The sequence below is a fragment of the Acinonyx jubatus genome, chromosome C2 (genome assembly GCF_027475565.1).
Source record: "Acinonyx jubatus isolate Ajub_Pintada_27869175 chromosome C2, VMU_Ajub_asm_v1.0, whole genome shotgun sequence".
NCBI lineage: Eukaryota > Metazoa > Chordata > Mammalia > Carnivora > Felidae > Acinonyx > Acinonyx jubatus.
This window is the reverse complement of record NC_069384.1, coordinates 117,909,343-117,934,617: the sequence shown is the minus strand read 5'-3', so window position 1 is coordinate 117,934,617 and position 25,275 is coordinate 117,909,343. Positions and strand designations below refer to the sequence as shown.

At 34.0% G+C, this 25,275-nt stretch overlaps 1 protein-coding gene across 15 annotated transcripts in view; it reads right to left on the bottom strand.

Moving 5' to 3' along the window:
- SLC9A9 (solute carrier family 9 member A9) overlaps window positions 1-25,275 on the bottom strand; it is a 698,450-nt gene that overhangs the window by 660,712 nt on the left and 12,463 nt on the right. For 6 of the 15 annotated variants that reach the window (XM_053221337.1, XM_053221339.1, XM_053221334.1 and 3 more), the window contains 2 exons: window positions 15,239-15,331; window positions 10,142-10,247 (listed from right to left, as the gene is read on the bottom strand). The gene's annotated coding sequence lies outside the window, so the exon portion shown is untranslated. Of the gene's footprint in view, window positions 1-10,134; window positions 10,248-15,238; window positions 15,332-16,574; window positions 16,773-25,275 lie in introns of those variants that run through there. The other 9 variants (XM_053221345.1, XM_053221342.1, XM_053221341.1 and 6 more) reach the window with 5 other exon arrangements.

Genomic DNA, 25,275 nt, shown 5'->3' with positions numbered 1-25,275 from the left:
AAGTATAACCATTACATCTCCAAGAGCAACTGGATAGTGATAGATGCTACTATTTAAAAATTTCTTCTCCCTAACTTATGTTGGCAAATTTTTACTTATTATGCAAAATAGAATATATCTGGTATCTTCAGCATGGTTACACCCAGGCCAATCAAATGCAGCCCACTACTGCTTGCTTTGTAAATAAAATTTTACTGAAATCCAGCCATGCCTATCAAGTCTAGCAAAGGTAGAGTTGTGTACTTTCAAGAGTGACCACGTGACTGACAAAGCCTAAAATATTTACAACCTGGTTTTTGACAGAAAAGCTTTGTCAACCCCTGATTTAAACAGTCCTTCTTTTCCTTTCCATTCTAATTTTCTAAAATATTTTCAAAGTGACTTAAAGTTTATATTTTTGGAATCAGATTTTCCCTATGAAAAGACTCAGGTTATTTTACACTAAGAGCAAATTATAGCTAAGTCAGTATAATAGCTAAGCTAGCACATGCAGCTGAAAAGTAGGGAAATAAAATGGTTGTTTTGAAAATATCCCTTTTTAAGATCACAAACATCTGGATATTTCCCAAGACATCTGGAACACCAACTGATTGACTTATTTATATTTAGCCACGTGCATTTTGTAAACACTTGAGGTAAAAACTAAACATTAGAAGTAAAAATAATAATTTCATGTAACATCTTTGTTCAAAATACTTCTAATTTTAAATATCAGCTTTATTGCTCATTTAAAATGCACCAAAAAGTACAACAAAGTCTGTAATTTTATCAGACATTTTGGAGAATTTAAAGAACATGATACTGCTTTCTTTCATTCTTTATTTGGTTATGCAATCTCTATTCTCATTGTCTGAATGATAAAAAATAGCATCATTATGATTTTTTTAAAAGGCCTCAAAACTTAGAGTAAACAATGTATTTTTCAGTTACTCTATGGTAGAGAATCAGCAAAATAGTAGGAAGCATGTCCCATCTCTGAGCAATTGAATTGAAATAAAACATGTTTCTTGGTCTCTCAGTGTCCTCTCTCTTAATGTTGGAATGACCTTTGGTTAGAGCTAAGTAGATTGTCATGAAAGGATGTGGGGCATTGGAGCCAGACTAGGGTTCGACTGTTGGCCCAATTACCTTCTAGCCTATTTTGGCCCAAGTTTCTTCTCAATATAATGAGGATGATATTTTTATTGGAAATGCAGTATATATGGTACTTGAAAAAAATAATAATAAAACAATGGCTCCCATTGATTGACATGCTTACTGTGTGCCAGCCACTAAGCTCAGTGTATCATATACACCTTACATCACTTAATCTTCACAAAAGCCTTAAAGGTAGTCAACTGTTATTAGCTCTAATTCAGAGATGAGTTCACTAAAGTGTTTACTTCCAGTTTACAAATTCTACCCTTAGAAGAGCAGCTACCAATCATCTAGTGCCAACTACATGCCCGAGACTTCACATATATTTTCTCAATTAGTACACAGTGCTAACAGGTAGCTGTTTTCATTATCTCATTTTCAAATGAGGAAATTAAGGTTTAGAGAGGTTAGTTTTGCCATAGCTACATAGCTATTAGGCAGAGCTGGGGTCAGAACACAGGAAGAAAAACTCCCAAGGCCTGTGCCTTTAACCTTAACTATACTACCTCAGCAAATAGCTATTATTATTGTTGTTGTTGTTGTTGTTATTATTATTATTATTATTATTACCACCACCATAGGTATCCTGTTTAAAAAAAACCCATAGGGGTGTCTGGGTGGCTCAGTCGGTTAGGTGATGAGTTCAGCCCAGGTCATGATCTCACAGTTCGTGAGTTCAAGCCCCGCGTTGGGCTCTGTGCTGACAGCTCAGAACATGGAGCCTGCTTCCGATTCTGTGTCTCCCTCTGCACTTCCCCTGCTCATGCTCTGTCTCTGTCTCTCAAAACATAAGTAAATGTTAAAAAAAATTTTTTTTAAACCATAAAATCAGTACACTAAAAAAACACATGTATGCATATATATGTATGAAACTTGACAAACAGAGGGAATCAAATAGCTCTATGTATAATTTCTCAAATTGAGAGTATTCACCTTTGTACTGAATTGCAAAATAAATATGAGGATTACTGAAAGTCAAAATAAAGCTAAGTACTTCCCACCTGGATTCACTGCCCCAAGACAGTCTTTCTAAAAACAAAATTTGAAATTTTGTATTTCAAAGTTATGTAATGCCTACATCAGATATCTTAAATAGTGTGCCTTGCTGAAAATTTACAAAACCTACAATTATGTCATCTCAAGCTCTGAAAAACAGGCAGTAACGTTTATGAAAGAGCAGGGTGCCAGATATACCCCATGTCAGAAAAATCTATTTGAGTTATAATGCTCTTGTACCCTCACTGCAGATTGTCAGCCAGAGCAATATGCAGAAAATATATAGCTTGCCTGATGGTACCCTTATTATAATAGTCTCAGAATTATGGGATAGATGAATTAGAATTTATACTTGAATAGACCTTTTTCTCTTCTGAGCTTTTGGGTTTTTTTTTTTTTTTTGTCCATCATTAGATTTAGGGATGGTTGCTTAAATGTCTAGAAAGAAATGGTATATAACCAGAAAAATTGCTGCAAAAGTATGATTTTTGTTACAACATTTGGGCAAGTTTTGAAGAAGAGGTCTTAAAACAATAAAAGACATTGTTCACAGAAAATCAATTTTTTTTTGACCATCTAATTCTCAGCAAGTCACTTCCAGCAAATTCTGCAGGAAGCATAGAATTAGTCCATACTGTGTAACCCCAAAGGAGAATGAAAATGTTAGAAATGCGAATAGCTTTTCCTGTTTTGCCTTTTCACCATTCTATTCTTTCCATACTTATAATGAATGGAATTCATTCTAATACCATAATTAATACTTCTTTGGGTCACCCACCCAATGGAGAATTTCTGAACACATGAGTATGCCACCCACTGGTGGAAGGGTATTAATCTACATTTGCAAAAGGTGAGAACTTCTATGGATCCTTTAAGAAAATGGTAGTATCTTTGAGACTTCTGCTTGAATGACCAATTATTCAACTGATTTGTTTCAATTATGCTGTTTTTCCATCATTAAGGTCAAGTTTTATTCACTATCACCATTTAATCTTAGTTTTAGCTGGTCAGTATTATATAGCTAGGAAGAAATAAAGGTCTATGGCCTGAAGAATACCTGTCTTTCTCACACTTCATAGGAGTAGAAAGAGAATGCAAAATATAGTCCCTGATTCAGAGGTTATGCTGAAAGTGTACTTCACAGGTCCTAAAAACACTTACAATTTTATTTTTTTACTCTAGGTATAAGATTTGATAGTTCAAAAACAGATACTGAAGAATCTAAATTCTAAGCTCATTTGGAAAATCTATAATGCATAAGAACTCACCTCATTTTTATGACTGCTCTATTAATAGCTTAAAAAGACAAAATTAAATTCATTCCTAAGGATAATAGACTGTTTTATGGTACCTTTGTACAGCTGAAGATAGAGGATTAAATTACCACTTCAACAGTGAATTATTTTAAATATTTTAATAACATGCTGAATTTTACAAGAGAACAACCTTAACTGTTCTTTCATTAGTAACAAGTAGAGTTGCCACCTAAAATATAGGATGCCCACTTAAATTTAAATTTCAGGCAAGTAATGAATCCATTTTTTCGTATGTATATATTCCCTGAAATATTTGGGACATACATTGCTTTAAAAAAAGATCCTTCTTCATCTAAATTTCAAGTGTAACTAGGGATCCTATATGTTTATTTGCTAAATCTAGCAACTTTATTGGTAGGCCCAACCCTCTGAATGGTTTTCAAGCAGTGATCAGGAGTTCAGTTGGCTATCAACATCCTTTACATTCACCCATTCATTCACTAACTCACTCATTAATTAATTTAACAAGTATTGGAATACCTCCTTTACTGTTGTCAGTATCAGGAATAGTTTTGCAAAACCCCCTGCCTCATGGATCAGTGGTCCTCAATCTTGGTTGTCCATTATGATCAGCTGGGTAGATTTTTTTTTTTTAATTAATGGAGTCCTAGATACAACCCTCAAAGATTCTGAATTACTTGTTCTGGGATCTGGCCTGGTTATCAGACTTTTACAACCTCCCCAGATGATTCGAATATATGACCAAGGTTGAGAACCACTGCTGTAGATGGAGACAAATTATATATTCTTAGCCATTTTTTTTTTGCAATCCCTGCATCTGCCATAAGGCATGCCTATTAATGGTTGAGTCACTCAGCAGATCAACTCTTCAGAGAAGCAAATTGCAAATAATTTTAACTGAGATTTTTCTAAAGCAATGTAACTATTAAGCTAGCATTATACATTATTAAATTAAACCATTTTGCTTCAATTTTAGAACTATGAATATTTAAATGAATGCATTCATCGATTCATTCAAAAATACCTAAATTTCTGTCCAAGCACTGGGCACTGAACCAGGCACTAGAGATGGAGCCATGAAAAAGGTAAAACTCCTATTCATGCAAGAGGGACAATTAGTGTGAAAGCAAAAATTAAACACTTCCTATGAAGAAAATGAATCAAGGAGTCAAAGGAATTAAGTAGTGGGGAGGGGTGCATTTTAGAGCAATCAGGAAAATTTTCTCAAGGAACATCTGACCAGACACCTGAATGATGTGAGGACAGAAATTATGCAAATATCTCCAGTGAAAGGTAAAAGAAATACCAAGGAGGTCTGAACAAGTTTGGTGTGTTCACAGGAAGAGCTGAAAAGACAGTGTGACTACAGCAGTGGTAGGAGGACAGTGATACAAGATGAGGCCATACAGAAGTATAGGTAGCTCCTTAAACCAATATAAGGACATGGGACCATATTCTGGGCTGCAGAGTAAGAGATATGGTTTAATTTACATTGTTAAAAATATCACCCTGGCTTCCTTATGGAGACTTGCTGGTAGGGTGATGGTGCCATAAAAGAGGCAGATTACTGTAGTAGTTAGGGTGAGAGATGATGGTGACTTGGACTAGGGCAGTAGCAGTAGAGTTTTTAAGAAGTGGTTGGGATATAATTTGAAAGTAAATCCAACAGTTGTTTCAGATAGGTTGGATATAGGGTGTGAAGGAAAGAGGAAATAAGAATATCTTGGAATTCAGCTTCTACTAAGACGGAGATAAAGGACTGACACAAGAGTTCTGGAAGGACCAGGTTAAGTTTGAGGTGCATAATCATTATCCCAGTGGATAGGGTCATTATGGTAGATATGTATATCTGGATCTCAGAGCTGCAGATATAAATTTAGATTATCATCTATATGTAAAGATGTACTTTTTTCCTCTATTAAGTTTAATACATTGGACTGGTTTAAACAAAGTGGGGCAGTCATTTCCTTTCAAAATGAATTACTTCCTTTGGGAGTTCTACCTATGACCTAAACACTGGCACTGATGAATTATAATCCTTTACTACAGAAAACATATATAAAAGGAAATATTGCCCCTACAACTTTTTAAATGTCCTTAGGATTGATACACGAAATAATTATGAAAATTATTTTGATGATGCATGATGTCTTTTTAGGCTATGGCTAAAAAGAACTTCTCATGATCAAGAAATAATTTTCAGGGCTCCTGGGGGATCAGTCAGTTAAGTGTCCAACTCTTGATTTTGGCTCAGGTCACAATCTCACAATCATGAAATCAAGCCCTGTGTTCAGCTCCATGCTGAGTGTGGAGCCTGCTTGGGATTCTGTCTGTCTCTCTCTGCCCTCTCCCACTCACTTGTGTGCACAAACTTTCTCTCAAATTAAATAAATAAACATTTAAAAAAAGAAATGATAATTTTCAGCTATAACTTTTATTCTTAAAATTGTTTAATCATATGTCGGCAAGGATGCAGAGAAAGGGGAACACTTTTGCACCGTTGGTGGGAATGCAAAATGGTATAGCCACCCTGGAAAGTAGTATGGAGGTTCCTCAAAAAATTAAAAATAGCACTACCCTATGACGCAGAAATCATACCTAGGTATTTATCCAAAGGATACAAAAATGGATTCAAAGGGGCACATGAACCCCAATGTTTATAGTAGCACTACCAACAATAGGCAAATTATGGAAAGAGCCCAAATGTCCATCGACTGATGAATGGAAAAAGAAGATGTGGTGTATATATATAATGGAATACTTCTCAGCAATCAAAAAGAATGAAATCTTGCCATTTCCAACAATGTGGATGGAACTAGAGTATATTATGCTAAGTGAAATAAGTCAGAGAAAAGACAAATATCATGTGATTTCACTCATATGTGGAATTTTAGAAACAAAACAGATGGACATAAGGGAAGGAAGGGAAGGAAGAATAAGATAAAAACAGAGGGAGGCGAACCATAAGAGACTCTTAAATACAGAGAACAAACAGGGTTGCTGGAGGGGTGTTTGGTGGGGGGATGGTTGAATGGGAGATGAGCATTCCTTAATGTTGGGATGAGCACTGTGGGTTATATGTAAGTGATGAATTGTTAAAGTCCATTCCTGAACCCATTATTGCACTATATGTTAACTAATTTGGATTTAGATAAAATTAAAAGATTTTTTAAAATTGTTCTATCATATAATTTAATATTAAAACAATCCAGAAGTATTTTTTAAAGGTAAATGATGAATGAGGGGCACCTGGGTGACTCATTCAGTTCAGTGACCGACTCTTGATTTCAGCTCAGGTCATGACCTCATGGTTCATGAGTTTGAATCCTGATCAGGTTCTGTACAACAAAGCCTGCTTGGGAATCTCTGTCCCACTCTCTCTGCCCCTTTCTCTCTCTCTCTCTCAAAAATAAGAAAACCAATGTAAAAAGAATGAAGGTAAATGATGAATGAAAAGTAGATTTTTAATCTACTGTATTTTTTAGAATGAGGTTAATACAAGTAGCATTAGTTTCAAAAGGTTAAAAGGAGAATTTTAATACATTAAATAATCTCTATTTCAATATTTGCTAGAGTATTCCATTTGTAAAGTTTTTTCAAACCTGAGTTGTACTAGGAAAAAAAAAAGATTTGGAGCTTCATATTGCCACTAAACCAGTTATATGGTTGAACATAAACTGTTTAACTGCCTTGAACCTTAGTTTTCTTATTGGTAAAAAAGCTTTAAATCTACTTCAAAGGTCTTTTGTATAAATAATATATGTAAAAGTATTTCATAAATAAAATTACACACCAATAAGAGGTAAATAAGTCATGGCATAGTGTCCACATACTCTTCTATTGGTAAATATATATCCTGTACTCAAGAATTCAAAGCAAATGGCAATGATGTTAACCTCACTACAATAAACTAGTGAAAAAGTATTTCAACCTCAAGAACATAGAGTCAAAATTCTTGTCTCTTTATTATTTTTTTGACTTGTTTCTCTGGTGATATTTGTTTATTTTTTCTTGAGCTATTAAGGTGATTGGGTTTATCCTTTTCTCTCTGTCTTAGATGAAGATAAATGAGATATGTGACATGGTAAGAATAAGGAGTAACCACTGACAGATGGAAAAAAAAGAGAACTATAAAGCATTCAGATAAAGCACAAATAAACAGCAACTCAACTCTCCTCTAAAATTTACAGTATACAGTAGTGTCAACAATAGCCAAATTATGGAAGGAGGCCAAATGTCCAACAACTGACAAATGGATAAAGACATGGTATACACACACACACACACACACACACACACACACACACACACAATGGAATTATTACTTGGCAATCAAAAAGAATGAAATCTTGCCATTTGCGACAACATGGATGGAACTAGAGTACATTCTGCTAAGTGAAATAAGTCAGTCAGAGAAACAAATATCATATGATTTCCCTCATATGTGGAATTTTAGAAACAAAACAGATGAGCACAGGGAAGGAAAGTAAAAATAAGACAAAAACAGAGATGGAGGCAGGGGCGCCTCTGTGGCTCAGTCAATTAAGCATCCGACTTTGGCTTAGGGCATGATCTCCCAGTTTTTGAGTTTGGCCCTGGTAGGGCTCTGTGCTGACAGCTCGGAGCCTGGGGCCTGCTTCAGATTCTGTGTCTCCCTCTCTCTCTGCCCCTTCCACACTTGCGCTCTGTCTCTCTCTCTCTCAAAGATAAACAAACATTTAAAAAAATTTAAAAAAAATACAGAGAGGGAGGCAAACCATAAGAGACTCTTAAATACATAGAACAAACTGAGGGTTGCTGGAGCGATGTTGGGTGGAGGTGGATGGACTAAATGAGTGATTAAGGAGGGCACTTGTTGGGATGAGCCCTGGGTGTTATATGTAAGTGATGAATCACTGAATTCTACTCCTGAAATCTTTATTACACTGTATGTTAACTAACTTGGATTTAAATAAAATTTAAAAATTAAAAAAATTACAGGGTAATCAATATATAATTATGCACTTATATTAGTAATTATTTACTGCTGAAAGTTTTTTTTCTTCTTTTAGAGAGTGAATTTTAACCAACCAGTAAAACGCCATTATCAGTCAGCCTTTGGAGTACAGAAAAGAGTTGTATTAAATAGTAATAGGATTCACTACCATTTCCCTAGTTCTACCCTTGATTCCTGGACCTGTGAATCTTGGTTATGGGAGAACCAACACTATATACTGGATGCTAATGTAAACATAAATAGCCTCCTGGATGATATGGGAGTGACATCACTCATTGTTACTCTTAGTGTCCACCAACAATATTTTTTTTTCCTTTCTGTACCCACAACCTTACACTCTGTTGGTCCAGATGTTTGAGTTTCAAAAGGAAGAATGCTTCTAGGAGACACAGGGAGAATACCACGTGAAGACAGAGTAATGCATCTACAAGCCAAAGAATGCCAAAATTTGTTGGCAAACTACCAAAAGCTAGAATGATGTAATAGGGAGTATTGCCCTACAGGCCTCAGAGGAGCATAGGCCTGTAGACACCTGATTTTAGACTTTTAGCCTCCAGAACTTGAGACAATAGATTTTAGCGTCCTTTTTTTAAGCCACCTAAGCTTGAGAAAAGTAATACAACTACTATTTTAATAAATCCTCTGCATTTAACAAGGCCCAGTATTTGTTTAGGGATTTACTATTTTCTAGGAACTATTAGCTAATGGACTGTGTCTCCTGTTTTTCAGAAGCAGTTAAGGAGAAACAAGAAGGATAATTGTCAAGATGTAGCACAATCTTTAAGTGAAAAAAATGTTTATGCTCTTCATAATAAAGCACCTTTTTATTTTCACTTTCGGAGAACAATAGGGTATTTTAGACATGGGAATAACATTGGCAAGTAGACTTGGAGAATATGAGCCAGTTTTATAAGTGTAACAGAGGATGAATTAACATTCATTGATGTACTTTTAAACTTCACCAGAATCAAGGGTCTAAAAGACAAGGGAGGCCATTATGTTGCCCAAACTTCTAAAGTAATATTTGATTTCAGCCAAGGAAGTACAACACTACAGACAGATAGGGGAGGGGAAGCAGGGGGAATTTAAATTATCTCATAAGGAAACATTTAAAGGAGTATAACATCCATCATTTTGTCAACAGTGATTGGGTAAGGCTGAGATTTTAGAAGTTCAACAGGACTTTGAAATCTAAAATGTGTTATTTTACTGCTCAAATACATTTTAATACATTGATACAATTCAACACTTTATCACTAGTTATAATCACCAGATAATCTGCAAAAAATATCTATGTCATAGCCAGAAATTATTTAGATCTTGAAGAGAACAACCAGAAAATTCCACTTTGTGTGCAAGAAAATCATGGAATTGCAGATGGGTTAAAGGGGAGATTTCAAAAGTGGTTCCAGGAGATAGTAACAAGATATATTTACTGATGAAAGTGGTAACTAAAAGTTGGCAACTAGTTTATAGTTAAAAGATCAGCTTCCAGAAGGACCCCAAATCATAATCTTATGTCAAGAGTTAGTACACAGTACAGAAAAAGAAATTATCTAGACAAAAGGATGTGATAGGAATGAGATCATTCTCATTAAATGGTTGGACTGACCTGAAAATATTAATAGTTGTACAAGGCTTTGATGATTCATAACCTCTACATGAAATAAAGTAGGTTAATGAAAATGGATTTTATTATTGCCTTACCCAGGAATATTTCAACATTACCTCTCACCTGAAGCTTCAGGATGTCTGGTAGTTGGTATTTAAGTAGATATGGGCCCTGGAATGAGGAAATCACCACTCAAGATGTCACCTTCTGCTGTGCAGGGCCATACTCTCTAGAGGAATAAGTATAATCTATCAACTATATATTGATATTTTGAAAAGAGCAACTTAGTTCAGGCCATCTTCTATAGCCCCCTCAGATTTTATGTTAAGTCTTTCGACTTAAGAAAAAGTGATAAGACTGCATGAAACATTTTATTATCAGGCCTGGAAGTGGGTGTATCTTGTCCATCAAGTTACTTTGGCTAGAATCCTGTCACAAGACCATATCCATATTGCAGTCTGGGCTGGGAAAGATAGTGACCCCATGTGGAAGAGGAAATGGAATTGATAAGCATCTAGGAATTAGTGTGAAAAAACTGATACATATAAACATACACATAAGTTGAAAAAACATCTATTTCCCCTTATAAACATACACATAAGTTGAAAAAACATCTATTTCCCCTTATTCAAAGCAGCATTAGTGACAACAGCCAAGACATAGAAACAAACCTAAGTGTCCATTGATAGATGAATGGATAAAGAAGTTGTGGTGTATATATACAATGGAATATTATTCAGCCATAAAAAAGAGGAAATCGTGCCATCTGCAACAACATAAATGGACCTAAATGCACTATATTAAGAGAGGTAAGTCAGACAAAGACAAATACTGTATTATCTCACTTATATGTGGAATCTAAAAACAAAGAACACCAAATTCATAGAAGAGATCATAATGGTGGATACCAGAGACAGGGGTGAGGAGAGGGGAATTGGAAGAAGGTGATCAAAAAGGTACAAACTTCTAGTTATCTTATATTTACCTTATATCTTATATTTATCTTTACCATATAAAGTAATAATATGGATGTAATATACAGCATAATGACTATAGTTAACACTGCTGTATGGTATGTAGGAAAGTTGTTAAGAGAGTAGAGCCTAGGAGTTCTCATCACAAGGAGACATTGTTTTTTTCTTTTTCTTTTTCTTGTATATATATGAGATGGTGGATGTTAACTACTATGGCAATAATTTTATAACATGTAAATCAAACCATCATGCTGTACACCTTAAACTTATGCAGTGATATATGTCAATTATTTCTTAATACAACTGGGGGGGGGGAAACATGCACAAATATCCCCTATTTTCATTTTGTGGGCACTTGCAGCTATGTCTATACCCAACTATTAATTTTTAACCTTTCTGGATTAGATTGGATCTCATTAATCTACAATTTATACTTGGGTTTTGCACTGTGATTCAATCTAAGAGTTTTCTTTACTAGGTAAGTTTATTCCATATAAATTTATTGATCTGAGAGATATATTTGACTTAGTTCTGTCAAATTATTTTATGTTTTCTTCTTTTACTTTTTAAATGTTTACTACAAGTTTTTGGTTTTTCTTTGGTTTAATTTTAGGATTCTTTATTTTCTTTATAATAATTTAAGTGGTTTCCTTTCTAAAAGCAATATAATATATCCTCTAATTTTTATAGGTTTGAAACATCTGTTAGCTTAAACTTGTGCAATAATTGGTTTAGTATCAAATTCTTAGGATGTTCTTACTTTTCCTGAGGAAATGTAAATACTGTTTCATAGCCTTCTAGCACTGATTGTTTCTGGGATGAATTTCTATATATTTTTCTCTTCATTTTTGGAAAAAGGTAAATTGTTGTGTTATTTCTTGACATTGACTTATTTGTGTAAATTCCTTCTAAAATAAGATGTTGTGAAACTGCTAATTCATTTTCTAAAGTGTTATACAATTTTTCAATCCCACCAGCATTGTTTGAGTTTCTGTTGTTTCACATCCTTATCCATACTTGGTATTTCTAATCCTTTTCATCTTGGCCATATTAAGGGTATACAGTCATTTGTTCTTTTGACTTTCAGTTTGCATTTTTCTGATGGGTATTGATAATGAACATTTTTTCAGTATTTATTTACCACTTACATGTTATTTACATATGATTTTTATAAAATATAATTACAATATAAATATATTATATATTACGTAAATTATATAATTATATACATATATAATTTAATAGATATATGTACATAATTTTTTTCCCAATCTATGGGTTGCTTTTTCATTTTCTCAATGGGATATTTAAAAGAGAAGTTATCTTGAGAAAAGAACAAAGTAGGAGGCATCACACCCTTCCTGATTTCAAGCTATATTATAAAAGTATGGTAATCAAAATAATATGATACTGGCATTAAAACATATTGACCAATGGAGCAGAATCAAGAACCAGAAACAAACCCATGCTTATATAGCCAACAAATATTTGACAAGAGGGCCAAGAATAGTCAATGGACAAAAGACACTCTATTCAATAAATGGTGCTGGAAAAATTGTAGATATTCCCATATAAAATAATTAAACTAAACACCTGTTTTATACCTCTCACGAAAATGAACTCAAAATGGATTAAAGACTTAAGTATTAAGGTTGGAAGTCAAATAACTCCTAGAAGAAAACACAGAAACAAAGTTTGAAATGGTCTTGGCAATTTTTTTAATATGACACCTACCTAAAGCACAATTAACAAAGTCGAGAATAAAGAAGTGAGTCTACATCATACTAACAAGCTCTACACAGAAAACAAAAACAACAAAAAAATTGACTAAAGTTAAAATGGGGGAAAATACTTGCAAACTTCAAAATAGGAAAAAAATACTTGTAAACTATATATCTGATAAGGAGCTAATATCCAAAAATATAAAAAAACAATTCATACAACTCAATAGCAGAGCCCCCCAAATAATACAATTAAAAAAATGGGCAAAGGATCTGAATAGACTTTTTCCAAAGAAGATATACAAATGACCAACAAGTACATGAAAAGGTGTTCAACATCACTAATCATCAGGGAAATGCAAATTAAAACCACAATATCACCTCACATCTATTAGAATGGCCATAATAAAAGAGATAAGAGATAACAAATGCTCATAAGGATGTGGAGAAAAGGAAACACTTGTGCATGGTTGGTAGGATGGTAAATTGGTACAGCTACTATGGAAAACAGTAAGGAGGTTCCTCCAAAACTTAAAATTAGAACTACCATATATCTGAAGGAAATGAAAACACTATGTGAAAAAGATAATCTGCACCCCTATGCTAATTAATGATAACATTATTTACAATAGCTAAGACATGGAAACAACCTAAGTCTCCATACATGGATGAATAGATACAAAAGTTGTGATATATTGCAACTACATGGATGGAACTGGAGGGTATTATGCTAAGTGAAGTTAGAGAAAGACAAAAATCATATGACTTCACTCATATGAGGACTTTAAGAGACAAAACAGATGAACATAAGGGAAGAGAAACAAAAATAATATAAAAACAGGAAGGGGGACAAAACAGAAGAGACTCATAAATATGGAGAACAAACTGAGGGTTACTGGAAGGGTTGTGGGAGAGGGGATGGGCTAAATGGGTAAGGGGCACTAAGGAATCTACTCCTGAAATCATTGTTGCACTATATGCGAATTTGGATGTAAATTAAAAAAAAATAAAGAATAAAGTTTTTTTAAAAAAGTTGTAGTATATACATACATACATGCATACATATAAACACATACACACACACATATACAATGGAATATTATTCAAAATAAAAAAGAACAAAATCTTGCCATTTGGGAAAACACCAATCGACCTTGAGGACATTATGTTAAGTGAAATAAAGACAAATACTGTATGATCTCACTTATATGTGGAATCCAAAGAAACAAAAAACAAAACAAATAGGGTGCCTGAGTGATTCAGTCAGTTAAGTGTCTGACTTCGGCTCATGTCATGATCTTGTGGTTCATGAGTTCGAGCCTGCTTCAGATTCTGTGTCTCACTCTCTCTCTCTGCCCTTCCCCTGCTCACACACACACACACACACACACACACACACACACACACACACCCTCTCTCTCTCTCTCAAAAATAAACATTGAAAAAAAATTAGGGGCGCCTGGGTGGCTCAGTCGGTTAAGTGTCCGACTTCAGCTCACGTCATGATCTCACGGTCCCTGAGTTCGAGCCCCGCGTCGGGCTCTGGGCTGATGGCTCAGAGCCTGGAGGCTGCTTCCGATTCTGTGTCTCCCTCTCTCTCTGCCCCTCCCCGGCTCATGCTCTGTCTCTCTCCGTCTCAAAAATAAATACACGTTAAAAAAAAAAAATTAAAAAACCAAAACCAAAACAAACAAACAAACAAAAAAACCCTCCAAACTCATAAAAAAAAAAAAAAAAAAGATCAGATGTGTGGTTACCAGAGGCAGTCGGTGGAGGAGGGTGGAATCTGATGAAGGTGATCAAAAGTTACAAACTTTCAATTATAAGATAAATAGTACTACAGATGCAATGTACATGATGACTATAGTTAACACTGCTGTATGGTATGTTTGGAAGTTGTTAAGAGAATAAATTCTAGGAGTTCTCATCACACAGAATAAGACATTTTCTTTTTCATTTTTTTTGTATCTATATGAGGTGATAAACATTAAACTCATTGTGGTAATCTCTTCACAAATATGTAAGTCAAACCATGCTGTACACCTTAAATTTATACAATATTGTATGTCAATTATATCTCAATACTTGGGAAAAATAAAACAAAGATACTGTTTTAAAACCTAAAGTGATAACAATAACATTTATTAAATCCACTCCAAAAGGAACTAAGACTGTACCTGTGTCAGAACAAAAACTCTATAATACAGATTTACACATAGGGAATGGATAATAAAACAATCCTGAGTGGGAAACATGGAAGAAAAGAAGAAAGGCAGTTATCACTATGGGATCTTTCAGCACCTCTATAGCATCAAGCAATGAAAAACAACAATTCAGTAAGGATAAGCTGGATGAGCACTGTAAACCAACAACAGCTGATAATTAAGAAGAAACTGAAAAGGAGAAAAGGAGTAGGAAAGTCAGAATCAGTAAAGGATTTTTACAAAAGAATATGAGATTTTACGTTAGTCCTAAGACATATAGCTGTTTTTCGCATCCTACCTTGGGATGAAGTGTGGCCTTACCTTGACAGATAAATTTAAAGACTGAAGAGATTTCCTGGCATTGAGCATCACTTCAGGATGTCAACAGAATCAGGATGATCTCCACATCGATGCCTGAAATTTATGTATTCAAACAATTATATCTCAAATCCCACATGTTCACTCAATAATCTTAACTTTTTTTTTTAATTTTAGAGAGCAAGCATGAGTAAGGGAGAGGGGCAGAGGGAGAGAGAGAATCACAAACAGGTTTCATGCTCAGCACATGGCCTGACTCGAGGTTTGATCTCAGAACCATGGGATCATGACCAGAGCCGAAATCAAAAATCAGATGCTCAACTGACTGAGCCACCCAGGCGCCCCTCTCTCAATAACTTTATAACCAGTGCCCCAGTCACTTTATTTCCTTATTTTATTAAATAACTTATTAAACTATAAAATTTACAAAAAACATTTTAAAAATTAAAGAGTTTTTGATAAGTAAATTTAACATTTTTTGCATTTATGATGGGAGCTTTTGGCATGTTATCTCAAAAATCTTTCTCTATCCCAGTTCTGTAATAATTTTGCCTTGGTTTTCTTCTAGAAGTGTCACAAAGTTTTTGCCTTTATGTTCAGATCTCTGATCCATTTCAAGTTAAATATCTGTATTTTTTTTGAAACTTAAATCAATTTTACATTTCTAGAATAAGTACTACTTGGTAATGATATATTATTTTTATGTTTTGCTGGGTTAGATTTATAATATTTTGATAAAAATTTTTTCATCTATGTTCATGAGGGATATTGATCTGTAGTTTTGTTTCCTTGCAATGTCTCTGTCTGGTTTTTAGGTATTAGGACAATGTTGGCCTCCTAAAATGAGTCGGAAGTATTTCATTCCCACTGGTTCCTCAAAACTATATAACATTAATGTCATTTTTCTTTTAATATTTTCTTAAATTTACTAGTCCTTCCACGTGGGAGTGATTTTTTTTTTTTGTTTTAGAGGTGGGGAGTTTTTAAATAATAAATTTCATTTTTTTAATAGGAGAATTTTTCATATATTTTTTTTCCCTGTGTCAATTTTGTTCAACTGATCTCTTAGACATTTTCAATTTTATCAATTTTAAGTAATCCATTTTCCCATGAAATATGTCCGTTTATTCTTTTAATGTATATAAGCTCTATAGAGTTTTCTCCTTTTACATTCCTTTCTTCGGCAATTTTTGTCTTCATTTTTTTCTGATCAGCCTAGCAAGGGGTTTATCGATTTTACTGATCTTTGTTCAACTGATTTTTTTAACTTATTATTTTGATTCATTATTCTATTCCTTATTTCATTCCTTCTACTTATGTTGGGCTTAATTTTTTTTACCTTTTTAAATAGAAACTTAGGGGCGCCTTGGTGGCTTGGTCGGTTAAGCGTCCGACTTCGGCTCAGGTCATGATCTCACGGTCCCTGAGTTTGAGCCCCGCGTCGGGCTCTGTGCTGACAGCTCAGAGCCTGGAGCCTGTTTCAGGTTCTGTGTCTCACTCTCTCTCTGCTCCTCCCCTGTTCATGCTCTGTCTCTCTCTGTCTCAAAAATAAATAAACGTTAAAAAAATTTTTTTAAATAAAAAAAAATAAATAGAAGCTTAGATCATTGATTTTTTAAATTATTTTTTAAAAATATCAATAATAATAGATATTAATATCATTTAAAAAATATTTGCACTTAAAAGCTATAAATTTCCATGTAGGCATCACTTTAGCTGCCCCTACAAATTTTAATGTGTTACTCTCACTTTAATTCAAAAATAATTTCATTTCATTTCATTTCATTTCAATATTTGTTTTCTAATTCACTATGTTATTTATTCATTGAATCTGGGTTATTTAAAACTGTATAGTTTAATTTTCAAACATTTAGGTATTTATTTACAGATAAATTTTATTTTTTTTTTAAATTTTATTTTATTATGGTCAGAGAATAATGCTGTATGATTTTGGTTATTTTACGTTTATTAGAATTTTTTGTGGCTCAACGTAAAATCTATTTGATGACTATTTCCCATGCACTCAAAACAAGTATGTATTTTTTGTTAAATGTGGTTTTCTATATTTCAATTTAGGTCAAACATGATGATATTGTTGTTCATGTCTTCTATAAACTTAGTGATTTTCTGTAAATTTCCTTTATCAGTTACTGAATTGTGTTGAAATCTTCAACCACAATTACAGATTAATTTAATTTTCCTTTCAGTTCTCTTAGTTTTGGTTTCACGCATTTTGAAACTCAGTTATTAGGTGAATACAGGTTTAGGATTTTTATGCCCTCTCAATGAATTGATCCTTTAATTATTATAAGATGACATTCTTTGGTAATATCATTTCACTTTAAATTTATTTTGTCTGATATTAATACAACCACTTTAGCTTTTTTACAACTAAAGACTTTTTGTCTTTATATTCATTGTCTTTATATTCAAAGTGATTATATGCACACCATCAAGTTTGCTTTGCTTTTTCATCTAGCCTGAAAATCTGTCTTTAATTGGATTATTAGAACAGTTGTGTAGAACCAAATTTCTATCTGGCATTATTTTTATTCAGTCTAAAATAACTTCCTTAATCATTTCTGATAGTGCTGGATTGTGATACATTTTCTTAGCTTTGTCTGAAAATGTCTTTACTTTGCCTTCATTTTTTTTTTTTTTTACATCAGCCCAGAGCCTGACGCGGGGCTCGAACTCACGGACCGTGAGATCATGACCTGGCTGAAGTCAGACGCTTAACCGACTGCGCCACCCAGGCGCCCCTACTTTGCCTTCATTTTTGAAGGATATTTTAACTAGATATAGAATCTGATTATAGATTTTTTTTTCTTTCTGTCAGTACTTTTGTCAGTACTCTGTCAGATGTTTTTTCCATCACCCTCCAGCTTATATTGTTTCTAATGAAAAGTCAATATTAATTCTTATCTTATTAATTGCACTACAAGTAAAATGCTTTTTTTTGTCTTGGGTACATTTAAAAAATTTTTTTGTCATTAATTTTCAACAATTTAAGTCTGTTGGTATGATTTTCCTGGTGTTTACTCTGTTGGGAACTAACTAGACTTCAGGCTGTTGGGAATATATGATTTTCTTCAAATTTGAAAAATATTTGACTGCTGTATCATCAAAAAATTTTCCATTCCCCCTTCCTTCTGGGACACTATCTGTACTTATGTTAGATCACTCGATATTGTCCACACTCACAGAGTCAATGTGTTCATTTACTTTTGGCCCTTTTGTTCTTTGTTCTGTAAACAGTTTGTGGTTGTTTGCTACATCTTCAGTTATCTTTTTAAGTTTATTTATTTATTTTGAGAGAGAGAGAGAGAGCAGGGGAGGAGCAGAGAGAGAGAGAGAATCCTAAGCAGGCTCCACACTGTCAGTGCAGAGCCCAGTGCAGGGCTCAAACTCATGAACTGTGAGATCATGACCTGAGCTGAGATCAAGAGTCGGACACTTAACAAACTGAGCCACTAAGGTGTCCCAGTTCATTAATCTTTTATTTTAGTGTACAGTCAGCTATTAAGCTCACTATTGTTTTTGGGTTTTGTTTTTCTTCATTTTGGATACATTTTTTACATCTAAATGTTTCATTTTAGTTCTTTTTTCATATCTTTCATTTGTCTCACTTTCATGTTTCCTCTCTTTCAAAATATTTATAATTAGTATTTTAAAGAATGTGTCTGCTAATTTCATCATCTATTATATTTATTTCTATTAATTAATTGCATTCCTAGTTATTAGTTGCTTTTTCCTGCATGTATAGTAATTTTTTATTGAATACTGAATATGAGTTTTATGTTGCAGAGTCTGGATTTTAGTCTTTCTTTAAAGAATGCTGAGTTTTTTGAACTATTAGGACCTCATGAAGATAAAAAGCTTCTGCATAGCAAAGGAAACAATGAACAAAACTAAAAGGCAACCAACGGAACGGGAAAAGATATTTGCAAATGACAATCAGACAAAGGGCTAGTATCCAAAATCTATAAAGAACTCACCAAACTCCACACCCAAAAAACAAATAATCCAGTGAAGAAATGGGCAGAAAACATGAATAGACACTTCTCCAAAGGAGACATTCAGATGGCCAACAGGCACATGAAAAGATTCTCAATGTCGCTCTTCATCAGGGAAATACAAATCAAAACCACACTCAGATATCAACTCATGCCAGTCAGAGTGGCCAAAATGAACAAATCAGGAGACTATAGATGCTGGAGAGGATGTGGAGAAACAGGAACCCTCTTGCACTGTTGGTGGGAATGCAAACTGGTGCAGCCATTCTGGAAAACAGTGTGGAGGTTCCTCAGAAAATTAAAAATAGACCTACCCTATGACCCAGCAATAGCATTGCTAGGAATTTACCCAAGGGATACAGGAGTGCTGATGCATAGGGGAACTTGTACCCCAATGTTTATAGCAGCACTTTCAACAATAGCCAAATTATGGAAAGAGCCTAATGTCCATCAACTGATGAATGGATAAAGAAATTGTGGTTTACATACACAATGGAATATTACTTGGCAATGAGAAAGAATGAAATATGGCCTTTTGTAGCAACATGGATGGAAGTGGAGAGTGTTATGCTAAACGAAATAAGTCATACAAAGAAAGACAGATACCATATGTTTTCACTCTTATGTGGATCCTGAGAAACTTAACAGAAGACCATGGGGGAGGGGAAGGAAAAAAAAAAGTTAGAGAGGGAGGGAACCAAACCATAAGAGACCCTTAAAAACTGAGAATAAACTGAGGGTTGGTGGGGCATGGGAGAGAGGGGAAAGTGGTGATGGGCATTGAGGAGGGCACCTACTGGGATGAGCACTGGGTGTTGTGTGGAAATCAATTTGACAATAAATTTCCCATTAAAAAAAAAGAATAAACATTAAAAAAATAAAATAAAAATAAAAAATGAAAAAAAATGCTGAGTTTTGCTGTGGCATTGTTATTTCATCCATTCAAGGTTTTTTAAAAAGGTTTCTTCAGGTGATGACAGAATATTCTTAATATGGCCAAATTTAGCCCTATTACTAAAACGGGACCATTTTGGGATCTCTACGAATGCCTTGATTGCTCAACAATGTTTCTCCAGTCTGGCTGCTCTAAATTCAAATATTTCCCAGGTGTGTTCATGCTCTGCTTTCCTGCTCTGCAGTCTGTAAACTGCCTCCAGTTAGAAAGTGGAATGATTGAGAGGCGCCTAGGTGGTTCAGTTGGTTGGGCAACCGACTTCGGCTCAGGTCATGATCCCACAGTTTGTGAGTTTGAGCCCCACGTGGGGCTCTGTACTGACAGCTCAGAGCCTGGAGCCTGCTTCTGACTCTGTGTCTCCCTCTCTCTCTGCCCCTCCCCCACTCATGCTCTGTCTCTCTCTGTCTCAGAAATAAACATTAAAAAAAAAAAGAAAGTGGAAGGATTGAATAACTTACTTCATTTGTTTCCCTTCTCTTTAGGATCACACTCTTCTACTGCCTGTTTTTCAAAATCTGAACACAGTTCTTCCCCACATTTTGTCCAATTTTTTAGTTGTTTATGGTGGAAGCACTAGTGTAGTATTTTTTACTTGTTTTATTTATTGTCTTTTTATTATAAGATAAAATCACAGAAAAACACACAAAAGAAAATGTAGCTTAGTGAATTACTATAAGGGTAAATACCTGCTTTGTTTTAAATGTTTGTATCCCCCTCCTTCAAAATTCTTAAATTGGAACCCTAATCCCCAAAGGTGATGGTATTAGTAGGTGGAGACTTTGGGTTAGTTCTCTTATAAGAGGTTCCAGAGAACTCCCTGGCCCTTTCTGCCTACTGATAATACAAGAAGTCTGTGACTAAGAAGAGGGCCCTACCCAAGCGTGCCAGTGCTATGATCTTAGACTTCCAGTCTTCAGTACTGTGAGAAATAAATTTATGTTGTTTATAAGCTACCCAGTCTGTGGTATTTTGTTATAACTACACGAATGGTCTAAGAGAATACCCTTATAACCACCATCCTGGTCAAGAAACAGAAATTGGTTAACCATCCCAGAAGCCTCCCTGTGTGCCCTTTTGCACAGATAGCCCCCTCCCACCCATATACACTATTGCAACTTTTATGACACTCATTTCCTTGTTGTTTTTATGGCTTTTAATGATCCAAGTGGACATCCTTAGACATTATAGTTTAGTCTTACTCATTTTTCTTAACTTGAATTGTCTTTTAAGACTCCTTTTACATACAGGTGTTCCTGGTATCCCTTCTTTTCCTTACTATTTATTTGTTGAAGAAATGAGATGTTTGTCCAGTCTGGTTTCTCATAGTCTGGATTTTTTTTATTACATACTTGTGATGTGATTCAACATGTTCTATTTTATTCTATTTCCTGCAAACTGTCTTCAGGATCTAGAAGTTTGATAAAATTACATTTTTATCCCCTTGGTAAGACTACAATCTTTCATCTGAAGGTACACATAATTTGTTTTCTCTCAATTTTGATGCAGCAGCCATTTGTGCTCAATGTCTAAATTCCAGTTCATTGGTATTTATAAAGTACCTATGATATGCTAATATTTTTATTGATTAGCTAGAATAAGTTAATAAGAAGACAATTCCTCATTTGATACTTACCAAGTGGTATAGTTCATTTAGGAAAGAGAAATGAATGCTTCCTTCTCTTTTTATTGTTTTTTTTTTTTTAAGATAATGATTTCTGACTGTATTAGTTTTTTTCAGTTGCTGTAACCACCACAAACTTGGTGCCTTAAAACAACATCTATTTATTCTTTGATAGTTCTAAAGGCCATAAGCCTGAAATAAATCTTTTGCAGCTAAAATCAAGGTTTCAGCAGGACCACAATCACTACAAACATTCTAGGGGAGAATACTTTCCAGAGACCAGTGCTGTATGCCCTTGCATTCCTTTCCTCCCTTCCTCCATCTTCTTCCTCTATTTCTATCACATGACATTCTTTTTTGTCTGTAGTCAAATCTCCCACTGCCTCCCTTATAATAGTACTTGTTATTATATTTAAAAGTCAGAGGGTGAGAGAGAGAAAGAGAGAGAGAGTCCCTATCTCAATATCTGTAACTTAATCACATCTATGAAGATCCTTTTTCCACATATAGTAAAATTTCTAACAACTGAGCATCTTTAGAGGCCTGTCACAGTGACCAATGAAGTCTTCAAAAACTGTTTAATATTGTTATGAAATCACAAATTTTAACGTATTTGATTAGTTTAAATCCATTGTGATCTTTATATAATCTATGGCCAATGAGGGCCTCAATCTGACTTCTGAATTCTTTTGATTATTTCTCTGATATGCAGTATTTCAAGATGTTCTAGCACGTTTTTTTTTGCATAAACCTGGAGTCAGTCATTTCTTGAAGCAGCCATGGTTTCCTTAAAAAAGGCAGTGGGAGGCAGGGGGAAATGTCAAAATGATAATCTGGAAACCAGGGCCACTATTTGCTTCTGGTTGGTAATTTGTTTTTTCTAGGATTTTACAAATTCAGGGTTTTTATACAGCCTTTTCAGTTTTTTCACTCTTTTCTTCCATACTGATAATCTGCTTCTCAAGGTCACACAAATAGATTTAGAATATATAATTAGTCATTTGTTTTGTCCCATTTATGCCTTGTCGCATTTAAATATTTTAAATGTGTTATTCTATTTTTTGGCATAAAGCATTGATGTTAAAAAAAATCCCGTGATAATATCACTTTGATGCCTTTATTAAACATGTGCTCTTTTCCCTAGATTCCCAGAGGATTTTTTTGTTTCTTTAAAGTCCAGTCATTTTATTAGAATATGTCTTGGTCTTGATTTTTTTTGGTTGATATTATCAGGTAATAGAGTGCTCTATTAACATATACTTTATAATAATACTTTCAGCAAGTTTTTAGTATTTTTTTTAAGGCACTGTTATTTCATATGTTGAATTTTCTTTTTGTATCTTCAGTATTTGTCATTTTCTCTCATATCCCTTTTATCTCTTCATTTTGTTTGATTTTTGTTTTAATTCTCTTCTTTTGATCTACTATTTCTAACAAGAGATTACTTGAGTTTGGGGTGTATATTTTCTCTAGTTTATTTATCAGATCTGGTATAGTTTTCAATTATTTTTTGAGCTGTATCAACTAATTTCTGAGTTTTCCTAGTTCTGACTGTTTTTTCATATCTTGTATCTTTTCCTAATTTTTTATCTCATTTTGAAGTGGTATGTTTCAATTTGCATATATGTTGAAATATATCTTTCTAGCATGTTTTCTTTGCCTATAGGTTTATTCTATTATTGTCATGTTTTCTTATAGTTATTTGTCTGGTATTTTATTTCAATAGTTTTCTAATGTTCATTTCTATGTTGATTTAGTTTTCATAACTTCTTAGAAGATTTAGTTCAGATAGCTTCTCTGCTTAGATTCTTTTTATATTATTTTCATATATTAGTAAAACTACAATGGCTTGCTTGGGGCAGATTCTAGCTGCTTCCTTTTCCCTTTTATCTGGACCACCTTTTTCCTTCATTTCAGTTGTTCCTAATCTAAACAATTTTGTTTCATCCCAGCAGTTTCTGTTCAGTATGAAGCCTTGTACATGGAGGAAGCCCTGTGGGTCAGTTATGAAAACTTATAGGAACTAGCCAACTTACTGGTTATTGGAAAATGTTAAACCTCTTCCAGTTTTAGCTACTATTCTCCAATTAAATTGCTATGATTTCCAGTGAATAACTTTTACTTTATGTGGGGTTCTTCAGTTCTCAGGTCATTCAGATACTCCATTACCTCTCTCTGCTTTTCCCTGAATAGACACTGACAAGATACAATGGCTTCTCCCTACTTTCATGTATTCTGAAGCTGCCATAGTAAAACTTTATTAGGGTGATGCTAATAGAAATAAGATACAAATGGTAACAAAAAGAACAGTTTCTTTCTTCTTTGTCTTGTGACAATCCTTTATTGCCCCCTATTGCCAGAACTTAAAAGGGAGTAAACTGACCACTGAGAAATTCAATTTTCAGAGTTCTAATTCCAGCATTACAAAGCAAAATATAGAACAGTAAATTTGAAGCTGAGAGATAAAACAATAAATTTGAAGCTGAGAGATAATACCTTAAAAACTGGCTTCTGTTATATGCTCTTTGTAAACTGTGCCTTTTGTCATTGTATAGTCTTTATTTTATTTAGAACTTTTCATCTTAATACATTTTATCTGATTTTGTATATGCAATTGCTTTTCTTTTAGGCCATTGTTTTATTTTCAACATTTATTCACTGCTCTGTTTAAACACTTTTTTTAAAAGAATATATTGATAGGTTTCGGTTTTGTTTTGTTTTTTTTCAACCCAATCTGAGAAGCTGTTTTATACACTGGAGAAGTTAATCATTCATGTTTTCTTCCTTTCATCCTACTTTGTTTGCATTTTAAAAAATATTTCCTTATTTTCCTTTAACTATTTCTCTTAGTTTTCCTGTTTGATCATTACTAGTCTCTTTTCCTTGTTTTAATTATGAAATTCTATTGCACTTTTTCATGCAACTAGTGATTATATTTTCAAACATTCAAAATTAAATCCATATGAAAGTAAGGGTTAAATGGAAATGAGATACCAACTATTCGTTTACTAGGTGCTCTGTTCCTTCACTGGATGAGCCCTTTGGAACACTTTTATTTCCCCTCTCCCTGGCCCCAAACTCCTACGATTTGTTGATATATTTTAATTGCCTTTAGAGTCTATTATCAGGGTGCCTTTGCAGTATGCCACTTTTATTTCAAGAAGCATCAGTTAGTATTTATATTACACACACTCATTCACTCTGCATCTGTTTAGATATCTCTTTAAGGTAACAATTGTGTCAGAGCTCCTCATTCTTTCATTTACTCTATTTTCCCATGTCTGTAGATCTGTATTTTCTTTGTTGTTTGATTATAGTCCTTTCCTTTACTACTTCCTCAGTTGTGCTGCTGAGTGATATATTCTATCAATCTTCACATGTTTATAAACAACTTTCTTTGAAATTGACAATTAAATGATACCTTGATTGTATTAGAATCAATGGATCA